The sequence below is a fragment of the Periplaneta americana genome, chromosome 7 (assembly GCF_040183065.1).
Source record: "Periplaneta americana isolate PAMFEO1 chromosome 7, P.americana_PAMFEO1_priV1, whole genome shotgun sequence".
NCBI classification, from domain to species: domain Eukaryota; kingdom Metazoa; phylum Arthropoda; class Insecta; order Blattodea; family Blattidae; genus Periplaneta; species Periplaneta americana.
The window spans coordinates 147,292,845-147,312,807 of record NC_091123.1 but is presented as its reverse complement, the minus strand read 5'-3'; the positions used below and the strand labels follow the sequence as shown (position 1 = coordinate 147,312,807).

Sequence of the window (19,963 nt, the reverse complement as noted above, 5' to 3'; positions counted from 1 at the left end):
GTACGTATACACATTAAGCTTTAAAATAAAAAATGAATTGTTACCCTAGAGTAAATCTTTCCCTTAAAAGAATTATTTAATTTAAACATATTTTTTATATAAATTCGCTACATGCCTGTGATTAGGTGCATCTGTTCACTTACTCCAGCACCCTTTGAATTGAAACTTTAGCCACTTACTGCTCATAGATACTAAAACACACCCTACCAAAATTATTAATATATCTGCAATATTATGGACATAAGGCTTATACCAATCCTCACCGTCAAAAAGAAAAGTCTGAAATTTTTTACCTCCGTCATAGCACATCAAATTTGGCCTAATGAAAAATTTTGTCAAGACAACAAAAAAAGTAGAGCTCTTGCTTTCCTAAGTCAGAAGTTTCCACGTGTCAATGGGGCCAAACTAATAACAGGTATTTTTGATGGCCCTCAAATCAGAGAGCTTATGAATGATGCTTAATTAGAATCATGATAGAGAGGATAAAGAGGCTTGGCTCGCATTGAAGTCTATTATTATTAAAACTTTCTGGGCAGCCATAGGAGCCCAGAGTACGAACATGTTGTTGAGGAACTACCAGGCTCTTGGTGCATGTATGTCCATAAAAATGAAATTATTTCTCAGCTCGCATTTAGATTACTTTCCTGAAAACTGTGAGGAATACGGAGAGGAGCAAGGCGAATGCTTTCATAGAGACACTGGAGTGAAGGAAGAGAGGTACCAGGGTCGCTGGGATGTGAACATGTTGGTACCTCAAGAGGATGTTCCAGATGCAAAACACACACGAAAGTCCTTGAAAAGCTTCTTTCTTCCGCAATAATTGTGTTCGTGTTTCATTCCGTACACATATGTTCATATTATTGCAAATGTAAGTCTGATTTGAAACCTCAATTAGTATAGTTTCATTGCTATAAGATACAATTTATTTCTGAAACACCATATTTAAAAAAAATGTGATAGCAAGAAAATCTGACCTGAGTGAGCAAAATGAGTTGTATTTCTGAATTCAGCATGCGCTAAATATAAAAGAACAGCTAGAAAGATGTCGACCTCAAAAATGACACAGACCAGTGTTATCTAATTCACATCTGCAGGACTGTTACGTGTGGCTAGGCTATAAGCGACTTCTCCTTGGATATCACTGAAATTCTGAGTAACATTCAAGTTGAAGGATATCATTATCTGGTAAGTGTTAAAAAATTTATTTATTTATTTATTTAATTTATGTATTCATATAGGATAACAGACAGGGTTTGGAATTAAACGGGTTTACATCAGCTTCTTGTCTATGCAGATGACGTGAATATGTTAGGAGAAAATCCACAAACGATTAGGGAAAACGCGGAAATTTTACTTGAAGCAAGTAAAGCGATAGGTTTGGAAGTAAATTCCGAAAATACAAAGTATATGATTATGTCTCGTGACCAGAATATTGTACGAAATTGGAGATTTATCCTTCGAAGAGGTGGAAAAATTAAAATAACTTGGAGCAACAGTAAGAAATATAAATGCCACTCGGAAGGAAATTAAACGCAGAATAAATGTGGGAAATGCCTGTTATTATTCGGTTGAGAAGCTTTTGTCATCTAGTCTGCTGTCAAAAAATCTGAAAGTTAGAATCTATAAAACAGTTATGTTACTGGTTGTTCTGTATGGTTGTGAAACTTGGACTCTCACTTTGGAAGAGGAACAGAGATTAAGGGTTTTGAGAATAAGGTTCTTATGAAAATATTTGAGGCTAAGAGAGATGAATTTACAGGAGAACGGAGAAAGTTATACAACAGAGAACTTCACGCATTGTATTCTTCACCTGGCATAATTAGGAACATTAAATCCAGACGTTTCAGATGGGCAGGGCATGTAACACGTATAGGCGAATCCAGAAATGCATATAGAGTGTTAGTTGGGAGGCTGGAGGGAAAAAGACCTTTGGGGAGGCCGAGACGTAGATGGGAAGATAATATTAAAATGGATTTGAGGGAGGTGGGATATGATGATAGTGACTGGATTAATCTTGCACAGGATAGGGACCGATGGCGGGCTTATGTGAGGGCGGCAATGAACCTGCGAGTTCCTTAAAAACCATTTGTAAGTAAGTGAGTATGTATTTATGTAAGCCTATTAAATCTATGCCATTTCATGGCACTCGCTCACTTAACGTTGCTTCTGGACGGTGTTCACAATCTTAAAAAGGTTGAAAACCCTTGGTTTAAGATCTGTGGCACCCTTCAGTATGAGAGTCTATCATCTTCTTCATGACACTGATTATTAAAGAGCATTTATATTTGTAGGCTACTCCCAATATAAATGACAAAGTGTCCCACTGGATTTGCTTCTCTTTTGTGATACTCTTCAATGTCAGATTCTGTGTCGTTTGGTGTCACTCATTTCGCTGTGAACGAATGTCATCGGATCTCCTCGTCATGTCGACAGTTTGTTACCGCAGCTACCCGTTCCTTTATGTGAGGAATGCTTTATTGATATTTTGGAACACCCTGTTCTGTGGACGGATTTCGAACCCTCGACGCCTCGATGCCGGAGCAGTCGCGTGACTCTGCAACTGATTTGGCGTCATAAAATAAGCGATGCCGTGTGAAGCCGTAAAGCGGTCGTGAAATGTTTTATGGAGACTCTCAGGACGGAACAGGGTGGCCCACAAGTAGCAGCAGCTCCGCTTTAATATTCCGTCTCCTAGCAACGAATTGGGCTCGGCGACCGACGTGGGGAACTGCTGTTTGACTGAGTCGTAATTAATAATGCACTCGCGCGAGCTCGCAAATAACCACTTTGTGTCTTGACTACTGCCTGGGCTTCGATGGGATGTTAGTGTTGATTCTTGAAACTGGACCCTTGCGCCGATAGTCAGTTTTAATTACGCGAAATAAAAGATAGGGAGGCGATTTAATTAACCGAAATGAGTTGTGTAAATATCTTGTTAGTTTTCAGTAAATTATGGGCTTGGTTTTGCTTGGAGTTAGTGAAATCATTAAAGTAATTTGCTAGCGAAGTTCTTTTTCTATAGATGCCTCCTAATTGATGTGGGGATAAAGGAACACGGTTCGGACTCACAACTTGACATTATAGTCGAAGCTCGCGTGTTAAAACCCGATCGTAGGAGATGAATTTTTTAGGATAGTAATGCCTCGGTACATGTAGTACATGTAAATTAATCAATTAATTGCAGTCGAAAATCCTCAAAGGTCAAAGTTCTCTTTCATTCGTAGGGACAGCTCGAATTTTGCTCCCTTGGTGTTCTGTTCCAAGTTGAGCCCATTATCATACCACAGTTTTAAGGGACGTAATGACTGGGGTTTATGTAATAATAATAATTATCATCATCATCATAGTGATGTATGCAATGGAAGGAGAAAGGAAGTGGCCACCCTAGCACATTATCTTCTGGCTTAGTTGCCTGATGAGTGAATGCTCATCCAGCCAGAGCGGAGGTATCGTGTGGTCAGAACGATGATGCGTCCAGCCGTTCTCGTATTTAGCCTATATAGTAGATATAAATAAAATTAATTAATTGAAACCGGAAATCTATAAAAGTCAAAAGGTCTCTTTCATTCGTGAGAGTAATTCGAACTTTTCTTACTTGATGAACTATTACAAAGCAGTGAGTGAATAAATGAGTAAATAAATAAATGAGTAAAGAAACGAATGATTAAATAAATGAATGAGTAAATAAATAAATAAATGAGTGAGTAAATAAATAAATGAGTAAATAAATAAATAAATAAATGATTAAATAAATAAATGAGTAAATAAATAAAGAGTAAATAAATATAATGGTAAATAAACGAATGATTAAATAAAAGAATGAGTAAATAAATAAATAAATGAGTGAGTAAATAAATAAATAAATGAGTAAATAAATGAATAAATGATTAAATAAATAAATGAGTAAATAAATAAAGAGTAAATAAATATAATAGTAAATAAACGAATGATTAAATAAAAGAATGAGTAAATAAATAAATAAATGAGTGACTAAATAAATAAATAAATGAGTAAATAAATGAATAAATGATTAAATAAATAAATGAGTAAATAAATAAAGAGTAAATAAATATAATGGTAAATAAACGAATGATTAAATAAATGAATGAGTAAATAAATAAATAAATGAGTAAATAAATAAATAAATGATTAAATAAATAAATGAGTAAATAAATAAAGAGTAAATAAATGAACGAGTAAATAAATATAATAGTAAATAAACGGATGATTAAATAAATGAATGAGTAAATAAATAAATGAGTAAATAAATAAATAAATGAGTATATAAAATAAATGAGTAAATAAATAAAGAGTAAATAAATGAATCAGTAAATAAATGAATGAGTAAAAAATAAACGGCTAAATAAAAGAGTGAGTAAATAAATGAATGAGTAAATAAGTGTATTAGTAAATAAATGAATGAGTAAATGAATGAATGAGTGAATAAATGAATGAGTAAATGAATAAATGAGTAAATAAATGAATGAGTAAGTAAACGAATGACTAAATAAATGAATGAGTAAATTAGTGAATGAGTAACTAAATTAATGAGTAAATAAATTAATGAGTAAATAAATGAGTTAAAGAATAAATGAGTAAATAAATGAATGAGGAAATAAATGAATGAGTAAATAAATGAATGAGTAAATGAATGAGTGAGTAATGAATGATTGATTAAATAAGTGAATGAGCAAATAAATGAATGAGTAAACGAATGAGTAAATAAATAAATGGCTAAATTAATGAATGAATAAGTAAATGAATGAATAAATGAACGAATTAGTAAATAAATGTATGAGCAAATGAATGAATTAATAAATAAATGAATTAGTAAATAAATGAATAAATGAGTAAATAAATTAATGAGTAAATAAGTGAAGGAGTAAATAAATAAGTAAATGAATGAATAAGTAAATAAACGGTTGAGTACTTAAATTAATGAATAAATAAACGAATGAGTAAATAAATGCATTAACAATTAAATGAATGAGTAAATAAGCGATTGAGTACATAAATGAATGAGTAAATAAATTAATGAATACAGAACTGAATGAGTAAATGAATAAATGAGTAATTAAACGAATGAATAAATGAATATATGAGTAAGTAAACGAATGAGTAAATAAATGAATGAAAAAATCAATGAGTGAATGAATGAATGAATGAATGAATGAATGAATGCATGAATGAATAAATGAAGGAATGAGTAAATAAAGAAATAAATAAATTAGTAAATAAATAAATGGTTAAATAAACGATTGCTTTAATAAATAAATGAATAATTAGTAAATTTATTAATAAATGAGTAAATTAATAAACGATAAAGTGAAATAAATAAATGATTTAAAAATTAATGAGTAAATACAAGATTGGATAAATTAATGAATGAATAAATTAATTAATGAGTAAGTAAATGAATGAATGAGTAAATGAATAAATGTGTAACTAAATAAATGAATGAGTAAATAAATAAATGAGTAAAAAAATTGTAAATAAATAAGTAAATGAATGAATGATTAATTAAGCAAAATAAATAAACAAAGAAACAAAGTAAATTAATTAGTTTATTTTTAATAGAAGTTGAAAATGGGCGTACTCGCTGCTCAAAATATTTCCTCCATTTTTAGGTACAGTATACTCCGAATAATTTTGTATCTTGCAGATTTAATCCAAGTTATAATTCACTGTGGAGCCACAGTTCAAAGTGTGGTTCAATCTGCCATTCAGTATGGTGTAATCGGATGGGGAGGAACAACAAAATTATACTAGTGCTTCAAAAGCGGATAATTAAAATTTGCTTACAGAGTAAATTGATTATTTATCCAACAAATTCAAAGTATTCCAATTTTAATGTTTTCAAATTGAGCAGATATGTAAAGATACATTACTAAAGTAGCCTATTATCATAAAAGTCATAAAAAATATGAAGAAGAACCGCAGGAATTTGTCATGTCCTTCAGCTGAATCTAAATGTTACACAATCAGGAGACTAAATCGCAGCCAGAGTTACGGACAAAGATTATACAACTTCATATTGATAATAATTCCAGACCTAAGGAATTTAGTTTTTATAAATTTAAGAATAAATTAAGCAAATTGTTTTATTATTCATGTCCCTTTTTTTATTACCAATGCATATTCAAAGTTATTCATATATTCTTGATATCGTTTTCTTTTTCTGTTTTAGTAGTTCATGTTTTGTAATTATTGTATTAAATTTTGTAATTTCATTGAAGTTGTTTAATATTTTATTTAAGTACAAAGTTTTATTTATGGGAACTGCCCTCGAACAGGAACATGCTCCAATGGGTGTACACTAGGCCTATATCTTTTCAGTGAATTAATTTTGTATTGTAGTATGTAGCAATAAATACAATAGTAATAATAATAATAATAATAATAATAATAATAATAATAATAATCTTCTTCTTCTTTTGTTTAAGCTTTCGCTTGTTTGTCTTCACGCTTGGTCTGACGGAGATGAAAGACATCCCTCTTTCCATCTCTTCTTTGGACGACCTCTTCTCCTCCTCCCGCGTGGTATAAAATATCTGGCTGCTCTGATCAATCTATTTCTTTCTGCTCGTTCTACATGGAAATTCCATTCTCGTCTTCTTGCTTTTGTGAATTTAATCACATCCATTATATCACATTCTTGTCGGATTGTTTCATTTTTTACTTTATCTAATTTTGTTTTTCCTAGTATTGTTCTTAAAGTGTTCATTTCTGTTGTCCTCATAAGTTGTTTGATTTTACTAGTTTCTGTACCATATGTTAGAATTGCTCTAACTGCTGTTTTATATATTTTTATTTTACTTTTAAGTATTAAGGTATTTATTTTTCCGGACCACATCACATAGACATCCTGAAATTCTAGCTGCTTTTTGTGTTTGATGTCGTACTTCATTTATTATATGCTGATCACTCGTTATATCCACTTCGAGGTATCTAAAACTCATCACCTGTTCGATCTTTTTTTTTTTTTTTTTTTTTCCTATTTCCAATTTACATCTTATTGATTCTTTTGACACACATACTTTTACTTTTTTCTGTAGATACCTTCATATTATATTTCACTGCATTCTTTACAAAATGATATAGCAATCGTTGTAAATCATCTTCAGTACTAGCCGTCAGTACCACGTCATCAGCATAAGCTATTATATTAAAATTTTTATTTCCCATCAAATAACATCGTAAATCTCTACACTATATATAATTTTGTCCATTATTAAATTAAATAATAAGGGACTGAGGGAATCACTTTGTCTTATTCCTTTTTAACATTTTATCTCATCTGTCTTTTTGTTCTTCCATACAAATTTTTGTTATTGTATTTTTATCATTTCTTCTATTACTGCAATTATCTCTTCTGATACTTCTTTTTCTCTTAAAATTCTTGTTACGTCGTCTAGTCTAACTCGATCGAAAGGTTTGGTTAGGTCCACAAAGCAAAGAAAAACTGGTGCTGCATATTCAATCGCTTTTTAATAATAATAATAATAATAATAATAATAATAATAATAATAATAATAGCTTGATTTAGACTTCATTAGACATAAACTTACAATTTTTTTAAAATTAGAATTTGAACGATAATTGAATGTTATGTGGAATACGCTCTTCTGTCGTCATAGTAACACGCGCTTATTTTGTCATAATAGAATCGTTTTTGTGGTGCAAAAGCAACTGCTGAAGAAATTTGTAAAATTGGAGATGAGCAAGAAGTGAATATGAGTATTACATCTGTTTGGTTCAATCATTTCAATGCAGATGACCCACCATGACAGATAAACCTAGGTCTGGGCTGCCATCTGACGTTACTGATGGGCCTCTACGAATTGAATTGGAAGAAGAACCATTATGAAGCCCTCGAGATATGTCAACAGCCCTTGGTCTCTCGCAATCAACGCCTCAGTTTACTCGTAACCTGCTTCTACAGATCCCTAGCGATTGACGAATGCGTAAGCCGAACGACAGATTGAGATCTGCCGTCATTTAGCGGAAAGTCCTTTGGACGACCGATTTTGAAAGGGAATCGTCACATGAGATGCAAAGTGTACTTTTTTTTAACGCGTCCATAAAAAAAGAAACACTGGATATCACGTAACCATCAAAGTTCCTTCTATATTTTCTCATTTTTTAGTGGAAATGGTTTTCCTCCAACGCTGTTAGCTTGACTGCCGTTTCATGTTACGCCCAGGATTGACATTTCACTAATACCTCAATTTTATGCTCGCAAATCATTTCTTGCCACAAGTACTGCAATTCGATACCAGGTGGGGCGACATAGACATGCGGGCTCTTTCTTTCTTAAATATCTCGTTACGTACAAAAAAAAATATATATAGTTTTATAATTTGCCGTTCAATGATCTGGTACATTTGATATTATCTCTCCTTACATATTTTTAATTGATTATTTATCAACAACTGCTAAGGTTATCTAGCGTTTGAATGAGATGAAAGTGACAATGCCAGCGAAATGAGTCCAGGGTACAGCGCCGGAAGTTACCCAGCATTTGCTGTTAATAGATTGAGGGAAAACATCGGGAAAAAGCCCGAACCAGGTAACTTACATGTTATTATAAGTTAATTATTATTGACTATTACACTTTTGCTACGTCATACTACTTTTGACAAAAAAAAAAAGGTACAAAGGGATGTGTTTCAACTAATCATGACTGTTTATCGCTACAGTTTTATCACTTCCCTAGCATTTATTTCATCACTTCCCTGACATTTGTTTTTATCACTTCCCTAGCATTTGTTTCTTTGTTTGCGAACATTTCAAACTGCAAATTCTTTACGGTGCTATAAAACATGCTTTGCGATCGTTATTTGTTTTTTGCATAGTCAACTGAAAATGGCGACTCCGTTCAAACGTTTTGGTAAAGCTAACCTTAGTGAAATATAATTTTATTAAGTCAAATAGGCTCTAATATCTATTTTATTGAGTATTAGAGTACTTCTTTCCTTCTAATCTTTATATACGTCTATTTTTATCACCTCCCTACCATTTATTTCTTTGTTTGCTGGCATTTTAAACTGCAAATTCTTTTCGGTACTATAAAACATGCTTGCGATCGTCATTTGTTTACAGTCAACTGAAAATGGCGGCTCCGTTCGAACGTTTTGGTGAAGCTAATATTAGTGACATAGAATTTTAGTAAGTCAATTAATATTTTATTGTATTAGAGTACTTCATTTCTTGTAATCTTTATTATACTTTCTTAGTCAATTAAATTCCTATCGAGTTTTGATTTTCTCTAGATAAATCAAAATCTCTAGTGAGATTACTATTGATAATATTTACATTATTTTAAATACCGACTTCGATGAAAAGAAAGTGATCTAATTATTTACGATACTAGTGTTAATAGTGACAGTTTATTTTATTCATAGGGATTACTTCATCTGGCCTACTGCCTCGTTTCGGGAACTCTACTCACAAAATGAAACGCCATTTTTAACAAGTGTCGCACATTACTTTTTACACAGCCGTTCGTCCGTGCTGAATTATTCTCAGGACTTCTCCACTACTGTATCATCGCTCACTGTAACAGTGAAACTTTAACACATTGCACACGAGTCTGTTGTAGCTCACTGGTAGAGCATTTTACTGCAGATCGAGAGGTCTTCGGTTGAAATGCTAGTGCCCTCTAATTCTTTATACCTAATTTTATTTCATTCGTAATTGTTTCACATAGTTATCAATGAAATAGCTGTTGTAGCAATTTATTTAATTTGTGTACAGTCTTACCAATGAAATAGCTGTTGTAGCAATTTATTTAATTTGTGTACAGTCTTAGAAGAAAAAGTTTCGTCGCTCAGATACTTTATTAAAGGCTGTGTGATGTATCTTGTCTCACTGTAAAAAGAGAGAGAAAGGAGATATGTCTTTCCTCGTCTGTGTTGTTATGGCGATGGGGGAGTGGAGCGGTGCCGTCCATCCATCCAGTGGCGGAAGGGACTAGTTGATAAATTCTGTAGCGCAAAATAAAATAACAAAATATCTCTCTTCCTACTGTGTAGTTCCGTCACTGAGCTTGTCTTTCAAGAAACTGAGCTCCGGCAGCCTGTACAATAACAAGGTTTTGAAAGGAATACTGAAAATTTACAACCCTCCTATAATCTCCACCCTCATTTGAAGGGACTTGGTTTTATTGCTACTGAGACAAGATAAACCTTACCAGGTATAGTCCCAGAAAGGAGGCATCGCGCATGATCAAAACAAAACTAATTTTATTACCGCAACTAGTCCTTCTCTAGTGACTCAGGTCGCAATAGATATTTGTAGCCAATTAATTGGGGAATAATGTGATGTATTGGATTTGTAATAAAAACAGACTTTGAATGAGAAAACAAAAATCCACGCCTGTGGAGTAACGGCTAGCGCGTCTGGCCGCGAAACCAGGTGGCCCGGGTTCGAATCCCGGTCGGGACAAGTTACCTGGTTGAGGGTTTTTCCGGGGTTTTCTCTCAACCCAATACGAGCAAATGCTGGGTAACTTTCGGTGCTGGACCCCGGACTCATTTCACAGGCATTATCACCTTCATGTCCACACCTGTGGAGTAACGGTCAGCGCGTCTGGCCGCGAAACCAGGTGGCCCGGGTTCGAATCCCGGTCGGGGCAAGTTACCTGGTTGAGGGTTTTTCCGGGGTTTTCCCTCAAGCCAATGTGAGCAAATGCTGGGTAACTTTCGGTGCTGGACCCCGGACTCATTTCACCGGCATTATCACCTTTATTTCATTCAAACGCTAAATATCCTAGATGTTGATACAGCGTCGTAAAATAACCGAATAAAATAAAATAAAAATCACCATATCATTCAGACGCTAAATAACCCGAGATGTTGATAAAGCGTCGTAAAATAACCTACTAAAATAAAAAAAAAAGAAAACAAATTGATATGCATTATTTATTAAACCGTCTAGTATTTTTTTCTATATGTATTTTCTCATTTTTTTTGTCATAAATCTACCCAAATATTCGCAACAATTTCGACTGTCAATTGAATAAAATGTTAGGGCCTATCAAAATTTCAATATCTGACTTCAGTTGCTTAGCAACGACATTCATTTATTGTACATCACACTATTCTGACGTTACATGCTTAGCAACGGAACAGACTCTTACATTGATATGAAGTTTGCTAGACGGCTAGGCTTACTTTCTTATTTCTCTTATCATAGATACATACTAACCGCTCTCCAACAAACCAATTCAGATGGAACACAGTAATTCCATTGTAAGTACTTGTGTAGATATTCAATAAAAATAAAGGAAAAATAATATTAATACATAAATTGCATTACATTTATTTCTCTGTTAATCATATATTTATATTTATATTAAAAAAAAACATAACGTGTCGTCTTATGAGAAGCAAATTTCATATAATCAGTTGCTTTTTGAATTTAATTATAAAACTTTAAAATCTCGACGATTAATAAATAGCCAAATTTTACTCTATAAGACTGTTAACGGTATATTGAATAACTGTGATTTGCTTAAATTCCTTCAGTTCAACGTAAAAAGAACAGAATTACGTCATAGGCAACCTTTTATTATTCCTATTCCTAGAATTGTTTTCTTCAAGAACTCTCCATTGTTTGTGATGTGTAATACTTACAACTCTCTGTTTTTAAACTGTGATTCTCAATTGGATTTCAGTTTAACAATTGAAAAATTTCATACAGTATTAAAAAGAATTGTATTTCCTTAGATATTTAAATTATGAAGAAGTGTATTATGTTTTTACTCTAGTTTTTAAATAATTTTGCATCACTATATTGACATTTGGCACTGTATTAACTGTAATATTATATTCTAGCATCTATTACCATTATATATTTTCTTTCTTTCGTTTGTGTTGTTTGTTTTGTTGTTTTTTTTTCTCTTATTATGTATTTTGTGTATATATCTATATAATCCACCTGTAATCGGAAGCCTGCTTCTGTTCGTGGTGGATTTAAAATAAAATAAAATAAAAAATATTCACAGTCTTCCTAAATAATAACCAATTCCTTAAAAACCCAGATATAACAATAACACTCAATAGAGGGCAGAAAAGTTTCAAGCAATTGCAGGAATTCTATGAATACTCTGTACTGTTCTATGTTTTTGCGTAAACTCTTAGGTTATATACATATGCAAAGGGAATGACTTGGTTGTGGGTTCGTACCTGCTTTCTGTTTTTTGTTTCTTTCGTGTTGTCTGTATAGCGCAGCTCATAAAATTTATCCAGTAGGCAACACGCAAGAAAAGCAAGTCACCGAGCGTAAGGAAGACGAATGTTACACAAGCTAATACATTTTCATCGTGGGTCCACTGGTCTCCTCGGACTTTCTAGGGTAATCTCCGTGCGGGGAAAGATTGTGCGTGACAGTAAAGTGAAAAGGGACACGAGGTATACCATGCCAAGAAGTTGAGCCAACTTGTAAGTTCTTTCTGATGTTCTCTCGTTTCCGTGGTTATGATGCGACGCTGCCGAATTCAGAATAAGCTTGTCGCTCAAATGTTTCTGAAGAATATCATTATTTCATTAGCTACTGTATATGTAATCTGTAGCGACTAGCGCGATAGCCCGTGAAGGGCGAAGGCCGACTGCTTGGCTCACGTCCACATGCCTCAGCAGAGGTGAACGATAATCCGACCAGAATAGAGACAGCGTGTGATCATCGCGATCATTCCTTTACAGCCTACGGCGCGATGTCACATTGTTAGTCATAACTAGGGACCGGATTTTTATGTAATATCAAGGTGTGAAATATGTACATATTTATGTAAGAAAAATAAGCTGAATATGTACCAAAATATGTAAAATCATAAAACATATTTAATATCAATATCTGACAGGTATAGGATAGATAAGACTCTTCAGTTGTGGTTTCATAGAGCACCCGACTTTTTTACCGCACACTTGACACATTACTATTTTTCCATCTGTAGTGAAAACTTCGTCCATCACAATCAGCGATTTTATTTTTGTCGTTAGGGTTGAAGATACAGAGGCAATTTTAGTTAATTAAAAGCAGTACATAAACTCACTTGCACTTTATACTGTAGGTACTAAAACTAGAGAACTGAGTGAAAAGAATGACACAACAGTACTGCAAGCACTGTTTCGCTTTACTGGATTAGGAGAAAATAAAAGGAGATGTGAGACACATGCATTTTAGCTGCTCCCTGTAAGAAACAAAGTACCTACTAAAACCTCAAACTATAGGCATTTACAAACTGTTGTTTGAAAAGTGACATTCCTGTCTCATTCAGAAGGGTAGGATTAGTCCAGCCGAGAACCATACTTTCTAATTACTCGAAAAATCCCATTTCCGTATAGGTATACTAAATTTAAAGTAAAGAGATCAAGCAATAATCTGAAAAGCTATTTATTTTAATCTATCAACATCTTTCCAGTTTGTTCCTTTACTTCAGATTCTTTTCAAAAGTCGGGTACTTTATTGCGGCTCATGTCAGACTTAACATGGGTTTTCCCTGGAAGGATTAGGAATAGTGTGGGTAAGGTTGCAAATTGCATGGGAACGGCTTGTTAAGACGTGTGCAGAACAATTATAGTTCGAGGCAAATCATGTCGTCCTCATCCCACTCCACCGCATGAAGGCAACGCTACTTTCTGAGTGATTTTTACAATACAAGTTAGTTGTATGATAAAGATTGCCTTTTGTTCATTCATATTTACAGTGGGCAGTATGGGGCGAGTGCCTCTATTACTTCCTGGAACTAAGGACGTTATATTTCGTCCCGAAATATATCCTTTCTTGGGTAGGTAAAAAAAAAGTTTTTTAAATCTGTGTATTTAAAAATGTAAACTTCCCCAGCAGAAGTTTTTTTTTTGTTTTTTTGTTTTTTGTTTTTTTTTCCTTTTAGAGAAGTAAAAATGAATAAAACCCAAATATGTATATTCATGTAATACCAAGCCATAATATGTAATGTGGGGTAAATATGTAAAAATATGTAGTATCAAATTTTAATATGTTAATAGTAATTACAAGATTCGCAAAGATTTGTTCTTTATATACGGTTAGGTTGAAAGGAATATAATATGTAAGGACATAAAAATCCGGTCCCTAGTGATAACTAGGCTTCGTATTCCAGCTACCTAAAGACTGAAGTTAAAGACACATTACGTATACAGGGTATTTCAAAAATAGAGGGCATAATTTCAGATATGTATTCCCCATATGTAGACAATACAAAAAATTCATTACAACATGTGTCCGGAAATGCTTGGTTTCCGAGTAATGGCCTTCAAAACAGTGATATTCACCGGAACATTTTTCTTCCCGCAGGTAGGTGTCGTGACAGCAGATATAAACAGAGGACACTGACAGTTAATTCCGAGACGAAAGATACATTGAGTGTTGTGTTTGGCGTCGTACTGTGCGACATGTACTCAAATCAGGTGGCAGAAGTGCACTTCATGTACGGTAAGGCGGACGGCAATGCTGCGCTGGCTCATCGTTCGTACCAGGAGAAGTACCCTGATCGACGGTGGCCCAATTGCTTGGCCTCCACGCTCACCTGATCTGAACCCTATCGATTTCTATTTGTGGGGCTATTTAATATCATTGGTGTATTCGTCTCCGGTGCCTGACATGGAATCCCTTCGGAATCGAATTGTGGCAGATTGTGAGGAAATACGCAATATTCCTGGAATTTGGGATCGTGTTCGCAGGGCCATGAGACATCGATATGAGGGCTGTATTCAAGCAGGAGGTGGACATTTTGAACATCTGCTGTAAAGGCAACTAACTGCGGAAAGAAAACCTTTCCGGTGAATATCACTGTTTTAAAGGCCATAACTCGGAAATCAAACATTTTAGGACATATGTTGTAATGAACTTTTTGTATTGCCTACATATGGGGAATACATACCTGAAATTATGCCCTCTATTTTTGAAACACCCTGTATAGTATGCCGAACACAGGTAATGCAACGAATAAAAATATAAACAACACGTCGTCGCTGCGTGTTCGTGGAGTACAATCAACTCCCGACATTCTGAAGAGCCTATACTAGTAAACATCAGAGCAGTGGTAAACACGTGCTTGAGTCCTGATGTTCATTTTCGTCGTGATCTTTGCAATGAATAATAACGTGCATTCGTAAGTTACAGAACTTGAACATATGCGGATGTCACTGGAAATGATTTTATATTGCAAGAAATTCTTTCAGTAGCACGTGACGTTATTGGTGCATGATGCAGTACAAGATATTCCTATTGTCTGATATTTTTTCATGTTTCATTAGGATATTGCATGGCGCTCATCACTGAAAATCCACTATTTTTCTGTGTACGTTCCTAGAAATTCCCTAAAATGTAGATTATTTCATTTTTTAAATTTGGATGTTGGCGTTGATGTAGAAAGGGATGATGTGAAATATTTGACATATGCGCCCTTGATTTCAGTCGATGTTAAACGCAGTTTTTCCCCATACAAGGTTATACTATCCGACACTTGGCTGTCATTTTCATTTGAAACTTTGAAATGGATGTTGTTGTTGTTTATTTCAGCAGGAATCGAAACCAGGCGAACAACATGCAAGAAAAGTAAGGTACAGAATAGATATGATAAATAAATTAATGTAACACTTAAACATAGAGAAAGCAAAATTGTACGCCATATTCGTTTTCGGCATTCTAAAATTGTAATGCAAAACTGCAAGTATAAAAAAAAAAAAAACATCTTTTCAGACTTACGTTTTACCACATTTGTGACACTTTAAGTAGGCCCTATGATTTCTTAACCTCACCAGCATTTCAGACCTTTCCGATATTAACACTTATATACAATGATTGTATTGTCTGATTTTATAACACCTAATAATCGTATATAAAATACGGAACGTGCTTGTTTAGACGTGTGTCAAATTCTTTTCCGCTGCCTGTACTTGAAACACCTCGACTACATTCTGTCCGGCGTCGTATGTTCACCTTCAAACTAATACAGGGACATCATTTTATTTTTACTTCAATTTTTATTGTACCTGAGTTTTTGAATGTACTTCACTCCCACCCCTTCTACTAATGAAGTTCCAACTGTCCTCCACACAGAACCAAGGCCGCATATAGTAAGCAGTATTGAGTAAGTGAGTATAGTACGTTCCAGAAATATGTTCGCGTTTTCCAGTGACGAAAGAGCTTTCAATATTGAATCATATTTTCGCACAGGTACTGTCGTCCGTTTGCCTATGTCGCATCCCGGTTTTCCCCCACCCGCGTATGCTCGCCCCTCTGTAAAGGTTAGTGGCTGCGCTGTCTTAGCTCTTTTCTGAAAACATTAATTTCTGTTAGGAATTGGACGTCTACAACTATTTAAACAACTATTTAATATAACTTAAATAAAAGGGCCTCGTTAAGTAATTAACTGTCACGTGATTTCTCCCCTTTCTGCGACAAAACCACTTGGACGGACTGTAGATAACATGTCTGAGTAATTTTATCTTTTCGGATCGGCAGAAGTGAAGATTGAATTTGCAGTACGTAAGGTACTTTTTTATAGAATAGGTACAGAATTATTTCAACATGAGTTGCTAGTACGAAGGACGAAACTGGTAATTGGAACTAGATGCAATAGTCTATAGTGCGATAATATGCACAAAAGAACTGAAGCCTGTATCGAAATGAACGGCCACCATTTTAAAAAATGTGTTTAAATATCCATAAGTTATTATGATTATTTTTCAATTTAACTTCATTCTCTATATTGTACGCTTATGTGCTGTAGACAGTTTAATATACACTGCATAATGAATACGTTCGCATGGATAATTCAGTTCATGAGCAAAAACACTTATTGTTAATACTGCACTGTATTTTGATTAAACAAAAACCTAATGAAAATTATCAAACTCAAAATCATGATATTTCCTAGTTTACGTAAATGGGTAAACTACTTTTCTTCCCTCCTATACCTAGGAAAGTGATTTGTTTATATATTACGCCATATCATCGAACTCCAGTCGTGGAACGGGGTAGCAAACGGTGTTTCCGGTTGTCAAGCGTTAATCCAAAGATATAGCCAGGTTAATATTAAAAATGTTAGTAAAAATAAAATGATGTCTCTGTACAAATATACCGATGTCACGCCCCTACTTATGACATTGTGCAACACGCATATTGCTTAGATGATCACATCAACTTTAGAAGGATGACAACAAATGGAGATAGTCAGAGCCCTGAATTTCGATGTCGACATACCGAATGCTCATTCTATGGATTTTCTTCCTCTAGACAACCTAGTATTAAATATTTCCGTTCGTACGTCATTTGATTCCGAGAAAAGGTTTCATTACATTTCTTTTAAGAAGGAACGCTTCATCTGCTACAAAATAATGGATATTTTGTGTTTCTCCAAGTAGTAGAGTTGATTCAGGTAAATGGAGACGTTCTTGTTGCATAGCTTGTCACAACTCACTACACTGAAATGCCCGTCCATCTCTGTTTCGTGCGTATTCACCAATATCCACCGTCACAAATAGGCCATCCCCATCTGCTACTGCTAGCAATACTATAGAGAAGAATCCTTTATAGTTCACAAAGGCAGAACCTGAATTTGGCGGCGCTTTCACTCGAATGTGCTTTCCATCTATACTCCCAGTACAATTGGGTAAATTCCACTGTGTGTAGAAACGTTGAGCTATATCCACCCATATCTCTGTACTAGGTGTAAGCATGAACTTTGGCTGTAATTTGTCCCAAATAACTTCAGAGGTTTCATGCACAATGTTTCGTATCGTGGAGTGTCCTTTCAGAAAATAGAATGATAGTGCTTTAAATGAACATCCAGTCGCTTAGTACCTGTAAAGGAACAAAAAATGTTATTTAATTATTTATTAACACATTTTAAAATTGATTTATGTGTCATTCTGGGAAAACAGTATTTAAATTATTGATTTGTCGATACATCAGTGGATTGCATTTGTTTTCAGTAAGCGATTGCAAGGAGCGCTGGAAAAATATTAGAAGACGGTACTCCAAGTATAATAAAAAAAAAAGAGCTCAGCCCTCAGGTTCTGGAGTTAAACCAGTTAAAGAGTATTATCTGACACCATATATACAATATTTGAACAACTTTTTGAAATCCCGCCCTGTCAAAAGCAACACACTGGCAAAACAAATGCAAGAGAAACCAAACGACGAAGAGGATGACCATGCAGTCTCTCACGATGACGACGACGACGACGACGATAATGATGGTGAACATGATCCGTTGCACCAATCTCCTCTACCAACAATATCATTCCTTTCTCCTCATATCGTTCCTCCTATAAAATATGTCCCTGCTTGCTAACGAATCGTTAAAACAGTAAATTTGTTTCGTCAAGGAAGCGGAACGGAATTTTTATTCCGCTATATACTCATTTTTTTTGTAGAAACGAGATTCGTTAAATTAAAATATTCTAACGTTAAATGATAACCTAACGAAAAAAGTCAGGGAACAGAAAATAATAAATTTTGTAATACTAAATATTTCGTTATAGGGCTACTGACGTTCGTTAAACCTAAGGGACGGATGTTGTTGACCTAAAAACCTACTTAATATGATCATTAGAATGTCCTTAAACTGATGGAAAAATTAACATTAAAAGAAAGTGACATTTAAATATTATTCACCGTACTCGCACCACAACTTCTTAAAAATTATTCACTTTGTTTCAGTGACTGCCCTGTAAATCTCGGAGAGAGGAGGCAACTACCTGGAATTTGGCTAAGATAAAGGAAAAGAATATGCAACAAAATGAAGGTTTTTAAGGGTAAACAATGTGTTTCAATCAGGGGTGGTCCATGTCAGTGCCTTCATTCTTCCTCTCCTCCTCCTTCCGCGCTACACTTTTGTTACCGGATCTTCCAGATGAGGGAGTGTGAATGACGAAACAAATTGTGGGCGCAGCGTGCATTCTTGCAATCTTTGTGTTAAAAATATTGTCTACTATAGTAGACATCTCTTCCAAACCATGTTGAGGACACAATGTCCCATCCAGGACACGGTGAAAGTTTCCCCCCTTCCAATCATAAATTCTAAAGACACCCTCGTACCGACAAAAGAACAGCAGCGGTGAAAGTCCTCACTTAAACTAAGCTGTTGTCAAGCAGTTTATATTACTTTCGTTGTGAAGTGAGGGATGAACTTGAGAGTCTGTTCCAAACCATAAAAATCAAACTTCACTGTTATTCACTTATTCAGTAGGTAATTACTACTGACCTATTTGGTTAGAAAATGATTTAACAGACCTATCGGTAAAGTAGAAAGTAAAACGCATTCCAAATGTTCTAAAAGTTCTTCAAAGTATTAAAAATGACCAAAAATGCCGAAAAAATATAAAAATGACCTCTTAGTTCAAAAACGTCAAAAATGCAATATAAGAAATTACTTCTTTACGTTGATATTAACATAGAAAGTATTTCTATATTAATAGGCATCGTTCTAATGTGAAAAATAAGATGACATTCATCAACATCCGTCCCCTAATTATAACGATATTTTACCTTAGTTGGTTTTCGTCATCTACCATAGGCTTCCCAAATGCATCACGTTGCTGGGTGAGCACCGCGTCCATACACTGGCCGAAATTTGATCATTAGAAAATTCCTTCCTCGAACCAGCGCTCATTCAATAACGCGAGTTGTAGACGTGATGTCTTAGACCACCGCTCTACGTCGCTGGTATTGTTACTTGTGTTTCGAAACAGAGTTGAAGTTGCTCAGAGTTTAGATTTGTTGACACCGCTGATCGACATGGCTGCTATCGATGACGGCTTACAGCATGAACCTTGCGCAGATTGCTACCTTCGCTGTTAATTGAGTATTAAGCAATTTCACGACGATTAGCGTCGTGTACCAATCAACTACAGTAGGGCATGTTGAGAGAAGGATGTGTTTGAACACTTCGCATTAACCGCAGTTTATGAATTATAAGCTAATAACACAGCAA

At 34.5% G+C, this 19,963-nt stretch overlaps 1 protein-coding gene and 1 pseudogene across 1 annotated transcript in view; one reads left to right on the top strand and one right to left on the bottom strand.

Annotated features, from left to right (window-relative positions):
• LOC138703552 (protein artichoke) overlaps window positions 1–19,963 on the top strand; it is a 399,724-nt gene that overhangs the window by 114,431 nt on the left and 265,330 nt on the right. The window lies entirely within an intron of this gene.
• The window catches only part of LOC138702798 (uncharacterized), a 52,457-nt pseudogene continuing 45,439 nt past the window's right edge, over window positions 12,946–19,963 (bottom strand).